We start from the raw sequence: 13,812 nt of genomic DNA on the forward strand, positions 1-13,812 counted from the left end.
TTATGTCTCGTTTTTATTTTGGGAGTTGATTATAACAGAAAAGAAAGAATGAAATGGCAACTGCTTAATTATGTTGCTGGCCAGGCTAAGCTTGCGATTTATAATTTAAGAAGAAACAAAGCAGAGAACAGATCTGGCCATGATGTCGTACGCCTGTTTATTGCTTTAGTGAAATCTAGGATTGTTTTTAAGGTTAACTTCTATGAAGTGAACAACCTGGACGTATTCAAGTTTCATTGGTGCTATAATGATGTTTCTGCACTGCGGTGGAGGGTGAGTTAGTCCTCACCAGTTCATGGGGCTGACATTGTTCAGGGCCCTCATATTCACTCATATTCACTCATATTCACTTATATTCAATCATATTTACTCATATTCAGTCATATTGACTCACATTCACTCATATTTAGTCATATTCAATCATATTTAGTCATATTCAGTCAAATTCAGTCATATTCACTCATATTTAGTCAAATTGTCATATTCACAGTCATATTCACTCATATTCAGACATATTCTGTCATATTCAGTCATATTCACTCTTATTCAGAAATATTTAGTCATATTTAGTCATATTCAGTCATATTTAGTCAAATTCACTCATAATTAGTCATATTTAGTCATATTTAGTGATATTCACTCATATTCACTCATATTTAGTAATATTGACTCACATTCACTCATATTTAGTCATATTCACTCATATTTAATCATATTCAGTCATATTCAATGATATTTAGTCATATTCACTCATTCACTCATATTTAGTCATATGTATTCATATTCAGTCATATTCACTCATATTTAATCATATTCACTTATATTCAGTCATATTCAGTCATATTCACTCATATTTAGTCATATTCACTCATATTCGCTCACATTCACTCATATTTAGTCATATTCACTCATATTGACTCATATTTAGTCATATTCACTCATATTTAGTCATATTCACTCATATCTAGTCATATTCACTCATATTTACACATATTCACTCGTATTCACTCATATTCAGTCATATTCAGTCATATTGACTCATATTTAGTCATATTCACTCACATTCACTCATATTCAGTCATTCAGTCATATTTAGTCATATTCACTCATATTTAGTCATATGTAGTCATATTTCGTCATATTCAGTCATTCAGTCATATTTAGTCATATTCACTCATATTCACTCATATTTAGTCATATTCATTCACATTCACTCATATTTAGTCATATTCATTCACATTCACTCATATTTAGTCATATTCACTCATATTCAGTCATATTCACTCATATTCCATCATATGTATTCATATTTCGTCATATTCAGTCATATTCACTCATATTCACTCATATTTAGTCATATTCGCTCACATTCACTCATATTTAGTCATATTCACTCATATTCACTCACATTCACTCATATTTAGTCATATTCACTCATATTCCATCATATTCAGTCATATTTACTCATATTCCATCATATTCAGTCATATTTACTCATATTCCATCATATTCTGTCATATTCACTCATATTCACTCACATTCACTCATATTTAGTCATATTCACTCATATTCCATCATATTCAGTCATATTTACTCATATTCCATCATATTCAGTCATATTTACTCATATTCCATCATATTCTGTCATATTCACTCATATTCAGTCATATTCACTCATATTCTGTCATATTCACTCATATTCACTCATTCACTCATATTTAGTCATATTCACTCATATTCAGTCATATTCACTCATATTCACTCATATTCCATCATATTCAGTCATATGTAGTCATATTTAAACATATTCACTCATATTCACTCATATTCAGTCATTCAGTCATATTTAGTCATATTCACTCATATTTAGTCATATGTATTCGTATTTAGTCATATTCAGTTATTCAGTCATATTGACTCATATTTAGTCATATTCACTCATATTCAGTCATATGTATTAGTATTTAGTCATATTCAGTTATTCAGTCATATTTAGTCATATTCAGTCATATTCACTCATATTTAGTCATATTCAGGCATATTCAGTCATATTGACTCATATTTAGTCATATTCACTCATTCACTCATATTTAGTCATATTCAGTCATATTTAGTCATATGTATTCATATTCAGTCTTATTCAGTCATTCAGTCATATTTAGTCATATTCACTCATATTTAGTCATATTCATTCACATTCACTCATATTTAGTCATATTCATTCACATTCACTCATATTTAGTCATATTCACTCATATTTAGTCATATTCATTCACATTCACTCATATTTAGTCATATTCATTCACATTCACTCATATTTAGTCATATTCACTCATATTTAGTCATATGTTTTCATATTCAGTCATATTCACTCATATTCCATCATATGTATTCATATTTCATCATATTCAGTCATATTCAGTCATATTCACTCATATTCTGTCATATTCACTCATATTCACTCATATTCACTCATTCACTCATATTTAGTCATATTTAGTCATATTCACTCATTCACTCATATTTAGTCATATTCACTCATATTCACTCATATTCACTCATATTTAGGCATATTCAGTCATATGTAGTCATATTTAATCATATTCACTCATATTCAGTCATATTCACTCATATCTAGTCATATTCACTCATATTCACTCATATTCCATCATATTCAGTCATATGTAGTCATATTTAAACATATTCACTCGTATTCACTCATATTCACTCATATTCAGTCATTCAGTCATATTTAGTCATATTCACTCATATTTAGTCATATGTATTCGTATTTAGTCATATTCAGTTATTCACTCATATTCAGTCATATGTAGTCATATTTAATCATACTCACTCATATTCACTCATATTTAGTCATATTCACTCACATTCACTCATATTTAGTCATATTCAGTCATATTCACTCATATTCAGTCATATTCACTCACATTCACTCATATGTAGTCATATTCGGTCATATTCACTCATATTCACTCATATTCACTCATATTTAGGCATATTCAGTCATATGTAGTCATATTCAATCATATTCACTCATATTCACTCATATTTCGTCATATTCACTCATATTCAGTCATTCAGTCACATTTAGTCATATTCACTCATATTCACTCATATTCTGTCATATTCACTCATATACACTCATATACACTCATATTTCGTCATATTCACTCATATTCAGTCATATTCACTCATATTAAGTCATAGTCAGTCATATTTAGTCATATTCAGTCATATTTAGTCATATTCAGTCATATTCAGTCATATTCACTCATATTCAGTCATATTCAGTCATATTTAGTCATATTTAGTCATATTCACTCATATTCAGTCATATTCACTCATATTCAGTCATATTCACTCATATTCACTCATATTCAGTCATATTCACTCATATTCACTCATATTTCGTCATATTCACTCATATTCAGTCATATTCACTCATATTTAGTCATATTCACTCATATTCAGTCATATTCAGTCATATTCACTCATATTCAGTCATATTCAGTCATATTCACTCATATTCAGTCATATTCACTCATATTCACTCATATTCAGTCATATTCAGTCATATTCACTCATATTCACTCATATTCAGTCATATTCAGTCATATTTAGTCATATTCACTCATGCATTTGTGTTTATGATTTGAAGTGACTGAATAAAATTCCCTGTTCAAAATCAAATTTCTTCCTCTCTCTCTCTCTCTCTCTCTCTCTCTCTCTCACTCGCTCTCTCTCTCTCTCTCTCTGTTTCTCTCTGCGCATGCACGGGTGTGAGCGGTGGAGTGAGCGGAGCGTGGTGAGCATGAGTGCGAGTAGTTGGCGTTGTGCCAAAACTTTTTTCTTTCTGATAGTTTGTGAGTTTCATTGTGTTTCTGAGGTTGTTTGTGTGAGTGTTAGTGTGTGTGAGTGTGAGTGTGAGTGTGTGAGTGAGTGTGAGTGTGTGAGTGTTAGTGTGTGTGAGTGTGTGAGTGAGTGAGTGAGTGAGTGAGTGAGTGTGTGTGTTAGTGTGTGTGAGTGTGTGAGTGAGTGTGAGTGTGTGAGTGTTAGTGTGTGTGAGTGTGTGAGTGAGTGAGTGAGTGTGTGAGTGTGAGTGTGTGAGTGTGTGAGTGAGTGTGTGTGTTAGTGTGTGTGAGTGTGTGAGTGAGTGTGAGTGTGTGTGTGAGTGTGTGAGTGAGTGAGTGTGTGTGTTAGTGTGTGTGAGTGTGTGAGTGAGTGTGTGAGTGAGTGAGTGTGTGAGTGTTAGTGTGTGTGAGTGTGTGAGTGAGTGAGTGAGTGAGTGTGTGAGTGAGTGAGTGAGTGTGTGTGTTAGTGTGTGTGTGTGAGTGAGTGTGAGTGTGTGAGTGAGTGTGAGTGTGTGAGTGAGTGAGTGTGTGTGTTAGTGTGAGTGTGTGTGTTAGTGTGTGTGAGTGTGTGAGTGAGTGTGAGTGTGTGAGTGAGTGTGAGTGTGTGAGTCTTAGTGTGTGTGAGTGTGTTAGTGTGTGTGAGTGTGTGAGTGAGTGAGTGTGTGTGTTAGTGTGTGTGTGTGAGTGAGTGTGAGTGAGTGAGTGTGTGTGTTAGTGTGTGTGAGTGTGTTAGTGTGTGTGAGTGTGTGAGTGAGTGTGAGTGTGTGAGTGAGTGAGTATGTGTTAGTGTGTGTGAGTGTGTTAGTGTGTGTGAGTGTGTGAGTGAGTGTGTGAGTGAGTGTGTGTTAGTGTGTGTGAGTGAGTGTGAGTGTGTGAGTGAGTGTGAGTGAGTGAGTGTGTGTTAGTGTGTGTGAGTGTGTTAGTGTGTGTGAGTGTGTGAGTGAGTGTGTGAGTGAGTGTGAGTGTGTGAGTGAGTGTGAGTGAGTGAGTGTGTGTGTTAGTGTGTGTGAGTGTGTTAGTGTGTGTGAGTGTGTGAGTGTGAGTGTGTGAGTGTGTTAGTGTGTGTGAGTGTGTTAGTGTGTGTGAGTGTGTGAATGAGTGTGTGTGTTAGTGTGTGTGTGTGTGAGTGAGTGTGAGTGTGTGAGTGAGTGTGAGTGAGTGAGTGTGTGTGTTAGTGTGTGTGAGTGTGTTAGTGTGTGTGAGTGTGTGAGTGAGTGTGAGTGTGTGAGTGAGTGAGTGTGTGTTAGTGTGTGTGAGTGTGAGTGTGTGAGTGAGTGTGTGTTAGTGTGTGTGAGTGTGTTAGTGTGTGTGAGTGTGTGTGAGTGAGTGTGAGTGTGTGAGTGAGTGTGAGGGTGAGTGAGTGAGTGTGTGTGTTAGTGTGTGTGAGTGAGTGTGAGTGTGTGTGTGAGTGTGAGTGTGTGAGTGTTAGTGTGTGTGAGTGTGTGAGTGAGTGAGTGTGTGAGTGTTAGTGTGTGTGAGTGTGTGAGTGAGTGTGTGAGTGTTAGTGTGTGTGAGTGTGTGAGTGAGTGAGTGAGTGTGTGAGTGTTAGTGTGTGAGTGAGTGTGTGAGTGTTAGTGTGTGTGAGTGTGAGTGTGTGAGTGAGTGAGTGTGTGTGTGTTAGTGTGTGTGAGTGTGTGAGTGTGTGAGTGTTAGTGTGTGTGAGTGTGTGAGTGAGTGAGTGTGTGAGTGTTAGTGTGTGTGTGTGAGTGAGTGTGAGTGTGTGAGTGAGTGTGAGTGTGTGAGTGAGTGAGTGTGTGTGTTAGTGTGAGTGTGTGTGTTAGTGTGTGTGAGTGTGTGAGTGAGTGTGAGTGTGTGAGTGAGTGTGTGAGTGAGTGAGTGTGTGTGTTAGTGTGTGTGTGTGAGTGTGTGAGTGAGTGTGAGTGAGTGAGTGTGTGTGTTAGTGTGTGTGAGTGTGTTAGTGTGTGTGAGTGTGTGAGTGAGTGTGAGTGTGTGAGTGAGTGTGTGAGTGAGTGTGTGTTAGTGTGTGTGAGTGTGAGTGAGTGTGAGTGTGTGAGTGAGTGTGAGTGAGTGAGTGTGTGTTAGTGTGTGTGAGTGTGTTAGTGTGTGTGAGTGTGTGAGTGAGTGTGTGAGTGAGTGTGAGTGTGTGAGTGAGTGTGAGTGAGTGAGTGTGTGTGTTAGTGTGTGTGAGTGTGTTAGTGTGTGTGAGTGTGTGAGTGAGTGTGAGTGTGTGAGTGAGTGAGTGTGTGTTAGTGTGTGTGAGTGTGAGTGAGTGTGAGTGTGTGAGTGAGTGTGAGTGTGTGAGTGAGTGTGTGTTAGTGTGTGTGAGTGTGAGTGTGTGAGTGAGTGTGTGTTAGTGTGTGTGAGTGTGTTAGTGTGTGTGAGTGAGTGTGAGTGAGTGTGAGTGTGTGAGTGAGTGTGAGGGTGAGTGAGTGAGTGTGTGTGTTAGTATGTGTGAGTGTGTGAGTGAGTGTGAGTGTGTGTGTGAGTGTGAGTGTGAGTGTGTGAGTGTTAGTGTGTGTGAGTGTGAGAGTGAGTGAGTGTGTGAGTGTTAGTGTGTGTGAGTGTGTGAGTGAGTGTGTGTGTTAGTGTGTGTGAGTGTGTGAGTGAGTGAGTGAGTGTGTGAGTGTTAGTGTGTGAGTGAGTGTTAGTGTGTGTGAGTGTGTGAGTGAGTGAGTGAGTGTGTGAGTGTTAGTGTGTGAGTGAGTGTGTGAGTGTTAGTGTGTGTGAGTGAGTGAGTGAGTGTGTGAGTGAGTGTGTGAGTGTTAGTGTGTGTGAGTGTGTGAGTGAGTGAGTGTGTGAGTGTTAGTGTGTGTGAGTGTGTGAGTGAGTGAGTGAGTGTGTGAGTGTTAGTGTGTGTGTGTGAGTGAGTGTGAGTGTGTGAGTGAGTGTGAGTGTGTGAGTGAGTGAGTGTGTGTGTTAGTGTGAGTGTGTGTGTTAGTGTGTGTGAGTGTGTGAGTGAGTGTGAGTGTGTGAGTGAGTGTGAGAGTGTTAGTGTGTGTGAGTGTGTTAGTGTGTGTGAGTGTGTGAGTGAGTGAGTGTGTGTGTTAGTGTGTGTGTGTGAGTGAGTGTGAGTGTGTGAGTGAGTGTGAGTGAGTGAGTGTGTGTGTTAGTGTGTGTGAGTGTGTTTGTGTGTGTGTGTGTGAGTGAGTGTGAGTGTGTGAGTGAGTGAGTATGTGTTAGTGTGTGTGAGTGTGTTAGTGTGTGTGAGTGTGTGAGTGAGTGTGTGAGTGTTAGTGTGTGAGTGAGTGTGTGAGTGTTAGTGTGTGTGAGTGTGAGTGTGTGAGTGAGTGAGTGTGTGTGTGTTAGTGTGTGTGAGTGTGTGAGTGTGTGAGTGTTAGTGTGTGTGAGTGTGTGAGTGAGTGAGTGAGTGTGTGAGTGTTAGTGTGTGTGTGTGAGTGAGTGTGAGTGTGTGAGTGAGTGTGAGTGTGTGAGTGAGTGAGTGTGTGTGTTAGTGTGAGTGTGTGTGTTAGTGTGTGTGAGTGTGTGAGTGAGTGTGAGTGTGTGAGTGAGTGTGTGAGTGAGTGAGTGTGTGTGTTAGTGTGTGTGTGTGTGAGTGTGTGAGTGAGTGTGAGTGAGTGAGTGTGTGTGTTAGTGTGTGTGAGTGTGTTAGTGTGTGTGAGTGTGTGAGTGAGTGTGAGTGTGTGAGTGAGTGTGTGAGTGAGTGTGTGTTAGTGTGTGTGAGTGTGAGTGAGTGTGAGTGTGTGAGTGAGTGTGAGTGAGTGAGTGTGTGTTAGTGTGTGTGAGTGTGTTAGTGTGTGTGAGTGTGTGAGTGAGTGTGTGAGTGAGTGTGAGTGTGTGAGTGAGTGTGAGTGAGTGAGTGTGTGTGTTAGTGTGTGTGAGTGTGTTAGTGTGTGTGAGTGTGTGAGTGAGTGTGAGTGTGTGAGTGAGTGAGTGTGTGTTAGTGTGTGTGAGTGTGAGTGAGTGTGAGTGTGTGAGTGAGTGTGAGTGTGTGAGTGAGTGTGTGTTAGTGTGTGTGAGTGTGTGAGTGAGTGTGTGTTAGTGTGTGTGAGTGTGTTAGTGTGTGTGAGTGAGTGTGAGTGAGTGTGAGTGTGTGAGTGAGTGTGAGTGTGTGAGTGAGTGAGTGTGTGTGTTAGTGTGAGTGTGTGTGTTAGTGTGTGTGAGTGTGTGAGTGAGTGTGAGTGTGTGAGTGAGTGTGAGTGTGTGAGTCTTAGTGTGTGTGAGTGTGTTAGTGTGTGTGAGTGTGTGAGTGAGTGAGTGTGTGTGTTAGTGTGTGTGTGTGAGTGAGTGTGAGTGAGTGAGTGTGTGTGTTAGTGTGTGTGAGTGTGTTAGTGTGTGTGAGTGTGTGAGTGAGTGTGAGTGTGTGAGTGAGTGAGTATGTGTTAGTGTGTGTGAGTGTGTTAGTGTGTGTGAGTGTGTGAGTGAGTGTGTGAGTGAGTGTGTGTTAGTGTGTGTGAGTGAGTGTGAGTGTGTGAGTGAGTGTGAGTGAGTGAGTGTGTGTTAGTGTGTGTGAGTGTGTTAGTGTGTGTGAGTGTGTGAGTGAGTGTGTGAGTGAGTGTGAGTGTGTGAGTGAGTGTGAGTGAGTGAGTGTGTGTGTTAGTGTGTGTGAGTGTGTTAGTGTGTGTGAGTGTGTGAGTGTGAGTGTGTGAGTGTGTTAGTGTGTGTGAGTGTGTTAGTGTGTGTGAGTGTGTGAATGAGTGTGTGTGTTAGTGTGTGTGTGTGTGAGTGAGTGTGAGTGTGTGAGTGAGTGTGAGTGAGTGAGTGTGTGTGTTAGTGTGTGTGAGTGTGTTAGTGTGTGTGAGTGTGTGAGTGAGTGTGAGTGTGTGAGTGAGTGAGTGTGTGTTAGTGTGTGTGAGTGTGAGTGTGTGAGTGAGTGTGTGTTAGTGTGTGTGAGTGTGTTAGTGTGTGTGAGTGTGTGTGAGTGAGTGTGAGTGTGTGAGTGAGTGTGAGGGTGAGTGAGTGAGTGTGTGTGTTAGTGTGTGTGAGTGAGTGTGAGTGTGTGTGTGAGTGTGAGTGTGTGAGTGTTAGTGTGTGTGAGTGTGTGAGTGAGTGAGTGTGTGAGTGTTAGTGTGTGTGAGTGTGTGAGTGAGTGTGTGAGTGTTAGTGTGTGTGAGTGTGTGAGTGAGTGAGTGAGTGTGTGAGTGTTAGTGTGTGAGTGAGTGTGTGAGTGTTAGTGTGTGTGAGTGTGAGTGTGTGAGTGAGTGAGTGTGTGTGTGTTAGTGTGTGTGAGTGTGTGAGTGTGTGAGTGTTAGTGTGTGTGAGTGTGTGAGTGAGTGAGTGTGTGAGTGTTAGTGTGTGTGTGTGAGTGAGTGTGAGTGTGTGAGTGAGTGTGAGTGTGTGAGTGAGTGAGTGTGTGTGTTAGTGTGAGTGTGTGTGTTAGTGTGTGTGAGTGTGTGAGTGAGTGTGAGTGTGTGAGTGAGTGTGTGAGTGAGTGAGTGTGTGTGTTAGTGTGTGTGTGTGTGAGTGTGTGAGTGAGTGTGAGTGAGTGAGTGTGTGTGTTAGTGTGTGTGAGTGTGTTAGTGTGTGTGAGTGTGTGAGTGAGTGTGAGTGTGTGAGTGAGTGTGTGAGTGAGTGTGTGTTAGTGTGTGTGAGTGTGAGTGAGTGTGAGTGTGTGAGTGAGTGTGAGTGAGTGAGTGTGTGTTAGTGTGTGTGAGTGTGTTAGTGTGTGTGAGTGTGTGAGTGAGTGTGTGAGTGAGTGTGAGTGTGTGAGTGAGTGTGAGTGAGTGAGTGTGTGTGTTAGTGTGTGTGAGTGTGTTAGTGTGTGTGAGTGTGTGAGTGAGTGTGAGTGTGTGAGTGAGTGAGTGTGTGTTAGTGTGTGTGAGTGTGAGTGAGTGTGAGTGTGTGAGTGAGTGTGAGTGTGTGAGTGAGTGTGTGTTAGTGTGTGTGAGTGTGAGTGTGTGAGTGAGTGTGTGTTAGTGTGTGTGAGTGTGTTAGTGTGTGTGAGTGAGTGTGAGTGAGTGTGAGTGTGTGAGTGAGTGTGTTAGTGTGAGTGAGTGAGTGTGTGTGTTAGTATGTGTGAGTGTGTGAGTGAGTGTGAGTGTGTGTGTGAGTGTGAGTGTGAGTGTGTGAGTGTTAGTGTGTGTGAGTGTGAGAGTGAGTGAGTGTGTGAGTGTTAGTGTGTGTGAGTGTGTGAGTGAGTGTGTGAGTGTTAGTGTGTGTGAGTGTGTGAGTGAGTGAGTGAGTGTGTGAGTGTTAGTGTGTGAGTGAGTGTTAGTGTGTGTGAGTGTGTGAGTGAGTGAGTGAGTGTGTGAGTGTTAGTGTGTGAGTGAGTGTGTGAGTGTTAGTGTGTGTGAGTGAGTGAGTGAGTGTGTGAGTGAGTGTGTGAGTGTTAGTGTGTGTGAGTGTGTGAGTGAGTGAGTGTGTGAGTGTTAGTGTGTGTGAGTGTGTGAGTGAGTGAGTGAGTGTGTGAGTGTTAGTGTGTGTGTGTGAGTGAGTGTGAGTGTGTGAGTGAGTGTGAGTGTGTGAGTGAGTGAGTGTGTGTGTTAGTGTGAGTGTGTGTGTTAGTGTGTGTGAGTGTGTGAGTGAGTGTGAGTGTGTGAGTGAGTGTGAGAGTGTTAGTGTGTGTGAGTGTGTTAGTGTGTGTGAGTGTGTGAGTGAGTGAGTGTGTGTGTTAGTGTGTGTGTGTGAGTGAGTGTGAGTGTGTGAGTGTGTGTGAGTGAGTGAGTGTGTGTGTTAGTGTGTGTGAGTGTGTTTGTGTGTGTGTGTGTGAGTGAGTGTGAGTGTGTGAGTGAGTGAGTATGTGTTAGTGTGTGTGAGTGTGTTAGTGTGTGTGAGTGTGTGAGTGAGTGTGTGAGTGTTAGTGTGTGAGTGAGTGTGTGAGTGTTAGTGTGTGTGAGTGTGAGTGTGTGAGTGAGTGAGTGTGTGTGTGTTAGTGTGTGTGAGTGTGTGAGTGTGTGAGTGTTAGTGTGTGTGAGTGTGTGAGTGAGTGAGTGAGTGTGTGAGTGTTAGTGTGTGTGTGTGAGTGAGTGTGAGTGTGTGAGTGAGTGTGAGTGTGTGAGTGAGTGAGTGTGTGTGTTAGTGTGAGTGTGTGTGTTAGTGTGTGTGAGTGTGTGAGTGAGTGTGAGTGTGTGAGTGAGTGTGTGAGTGAGTGAGTGTGTGTGTTAGTGTGTGTGTGTGTGAGTGTGTGAGTGAGTGTGAGTGAGTGAGTGTGTGTGTTAGTGTGTGTGAGTGTGTTAGTGTGTGTGAGTGTGTGAGTGAGTGTGAGTGTGTGAGTGAGTGTGTGAGTGAGTGTGTGTTAGTGTGTGTGAGTGTGAGTGAGTGTGAGTGTGTGAGTGAGTGTGAGTGAGTGAGTGTGTGTTAGTGTGTGTGAGTGTGTTAGTGTGTGTGAGTGTGTGAGTGAGTGTGTGAGTGAGTGTGAGTGTGTGAGTGAGTGAGTGAGTGAGTGTGTGTGTTAGTGTGTGTGAGTGTGTTAGTGTGTGTGAGTGTGTGAGTGAGTGTGAGTGTGTGAGTGAGTGAGTGTGTGTTAGTGTGTGTGAGTGTGAGTGAGTGTGAGTGTGTGAGTGAGTGTGAGTGTGTGAGTGAGTGTGTGTTAGTGTGTGTGAGTGTGAGTGTGTGAGTGAGTGTGTGTTAGTGTGTGTGAGTGTGTTAGTGTGTGTGAGTGAGTGTGAGTGAGTGTGAGTGTGTGAGTGAGTGTGAGGGTGAGTGAGTGAGTGTGTGTGTTAGTATGTGTGAGTGTGTGAGTGAGTGTGAGTGTGTGTGTGAGTGTGAGTGTGAGTGTGTGAGTGTTAGTGTGTGTGAGTGTGAGAGTGAGTGAGTGTGTGAGTGTTAGTGTGTGTGAGTGTGTGAGTGAGTGTGTGAGTGTTAGTGTGTGTGAGTGTGTGAGTGAGTGAGTGAGTGTGTGAGTGTTAGTGTGTGAGTGAGTGTTAGTGTGTGTGAGTGTGTGAGTGAGTGAGTGAGTGTGTGAGTGTTAGTGTGTGAGTGAGTGTGTGAGTGTTAGTGTGTGTGAGTGAGTGAGTGAGTGTGAGTGAGTGTGTGAGTGTTAGTGTGTGTGAGTGTGTGAGTGAGTGAGTGTGTGAGTGTTAGTGTGTGTGAGTGTGTGAGTGAGTGAGTGAGTGTGTGAGTGTTAGTGTGTGTGTGTGAGTGAGTGTGAGTGTGTGTGTTAGTGTGTGTGAGTGTGTGAGTGAGTGTGAGTGTGTGAGTGAGTGTGAGAGTGTTAGTGTGTGTGAGTGTGTTAGTGTGTGTGAGTGTGTGAGTGAGTGAGTGTGTGTGTTAGTGTGTGTGTGTGAGTGAGTGTGAGTGTGTGAGTGAGTGTGAGTGAGTGAGTGTGTGTGTTAGTGTGTGTGAGTGTGTTTGTGTGTGTGTGTGTGAGTGAGTGTGAGTGTGTGAGTGAGTGAGTATGTGTTAGTGTGTGTGAGTGTGTTAGTGTGTGTGAGTGTGTGAGTGAGTGTGTGTTAGTGTGAGTGAGTGTGAGTGTGTGAGTGAGTGTGAGTGAGTGAGTGTGTTAGTGTGTGTGAGTGTGTTAGTGTGTGAGTGTGTGAGTGAGTGTGTGAGTGAGTGTGAGTGTGTGAGTGAGTGTGAGTGAGTGAGTGTGTGTGTTAGTGTGTGTGAGTGTGTTAGTGTGTGTGAGTGTGTGAGTGAGTGTGTGAGTGAGTGTGTGTTAGTGTGTGTGAGTGTGAGTGTGTGAGTGAGTGTGAGTGAGTGTGTGTTAGTGTGTGTGAGTGTGTTAGTGTGTGTGAGTGTGTGAATGAGTGTGTGTGTTAGTGTGTGTGTGTGTGAGTGAGTGTGAGTGTGTGAGTGAGTGTGAGTGAGTGAGTGTGTGTGTTAGTGTGTGTGAGTGTGTTAGTGTGTGTGAGTGTGTGAGTGAGTGTGAGTGTGTGAGTGAGTGAGTGTGTGTTAGTGTGTGTGAGTGTGAGTGTGTGAGTGAGTGTGTGTTAGTGTGTGTGAGTGTGTTAGTGTGTGTGAGTGTGTGTGAGTGAGTGTGAGTGTGTGAGTGAGTGTGAGGGTGAGTGAGTGAGTGTGTGTGTTAGTGTGTGTGAGTGTGTGAGTGAGTGTGAGTGTGTGTGTGAGTGTGAGTGTGTGAGTGTGAGTGTGTGAGTGTGTGAGTGAGTGAGTGTGTGAGTGTTAGTGTGTGTGAGTGTGTGAGTGAGTGTGTGAGTGTTAGTGTGTGTGAGTGTGTGAGTGAGTGAGTGAGTGTGTGAGTGTTAGTGTGTGTGAGTGTGAGTGTGTGAGTGAGTGAGTGTGTGAGTGTTAGTGTGTGTGAGTGAGTGAGTGTGTGAGTGTTAGTGTGTGTGAGTGTGTGAGTGAGTGAGTGTGTGAGTGTTAGTGTGTGTGAGTGTGTGAGTGAGTGTGTGTGTTAGTGTGTGTGAGTGTGAGTGTGTGAGTGAGTGAGTGTGTGAGTGTTAGTGTGTGTGTGAGTGAGTGAGTGTGTGAGTGTTAGTGTGTGTGAGTGTGAGTGTGTGAGTGAGTGAGTGTGTGTGTTAGTGTGTGTGTGTGTGTTAGTGTGTGTGAGTGTGTTAGTGTGTGTGAGTGTGTGAGTGAGTGAGTGAGTGTGTGAGTGTTAGTGTGTGTGAGTGTGAGTGAGTGAGTGTGTGTGTTAGTGTGTGTGTGTGTTAGTGTGTGTGTGTGTGAGTGAGTGTGAGTGTGTGAGTGAGTGTGAGTGTGTGAGTGAGTGAGTGTGTGAGTGTTAGTGTGTGTGAGTGTGAGTGTGTGAGTGAGTGAGTGTGTGTGTTAGTGTGTGTGTGTGTTAGTGTGTGTGAGTGTGTTAGTGTGTGTGAGTGTGTGAGTGAGTGTGAGTGTGTGAGTGAGTGAGTGTGTGTGTTAGTGTGTGTGTGTGTTAGTGTGTGTGAGTGTGTTAGTGTGTGTGAGTGAGTGTGAGTGTGTGAGTGTGTGTTAGTGTGTGTGAGTGTGTGAGTGAGTGTGAGTGTGTGAGTGAGTGAGTGTGTGTGTTAGTGTGTGTGTGTGTTAGTGTGTGTGAGTGTGTTAGTGTGTGTGAGTGAGTGTGAGTGAGTGAGTGTGTGTTAGTGTGTGTGAGTGTGTTAGTGTGTGAGTGAGTGTGAGTGTGTGAGTGACTGTGAGGGTGAGT

Source organism: Colossoma macropomum, unplaced genomic scaffold, assembly GCF_904425465.1.
Source record: "Colossoma macropomum unplaced genomic scaffold, Colossoma_macropomum, whole genome shotgun sequence".
Lineage (NCBI taxonomy): Eukaryota > Metazoa > Chordata > Actinopteri > Characiformes > Serrasalmidae > Colossoma > Colossoma macropomum.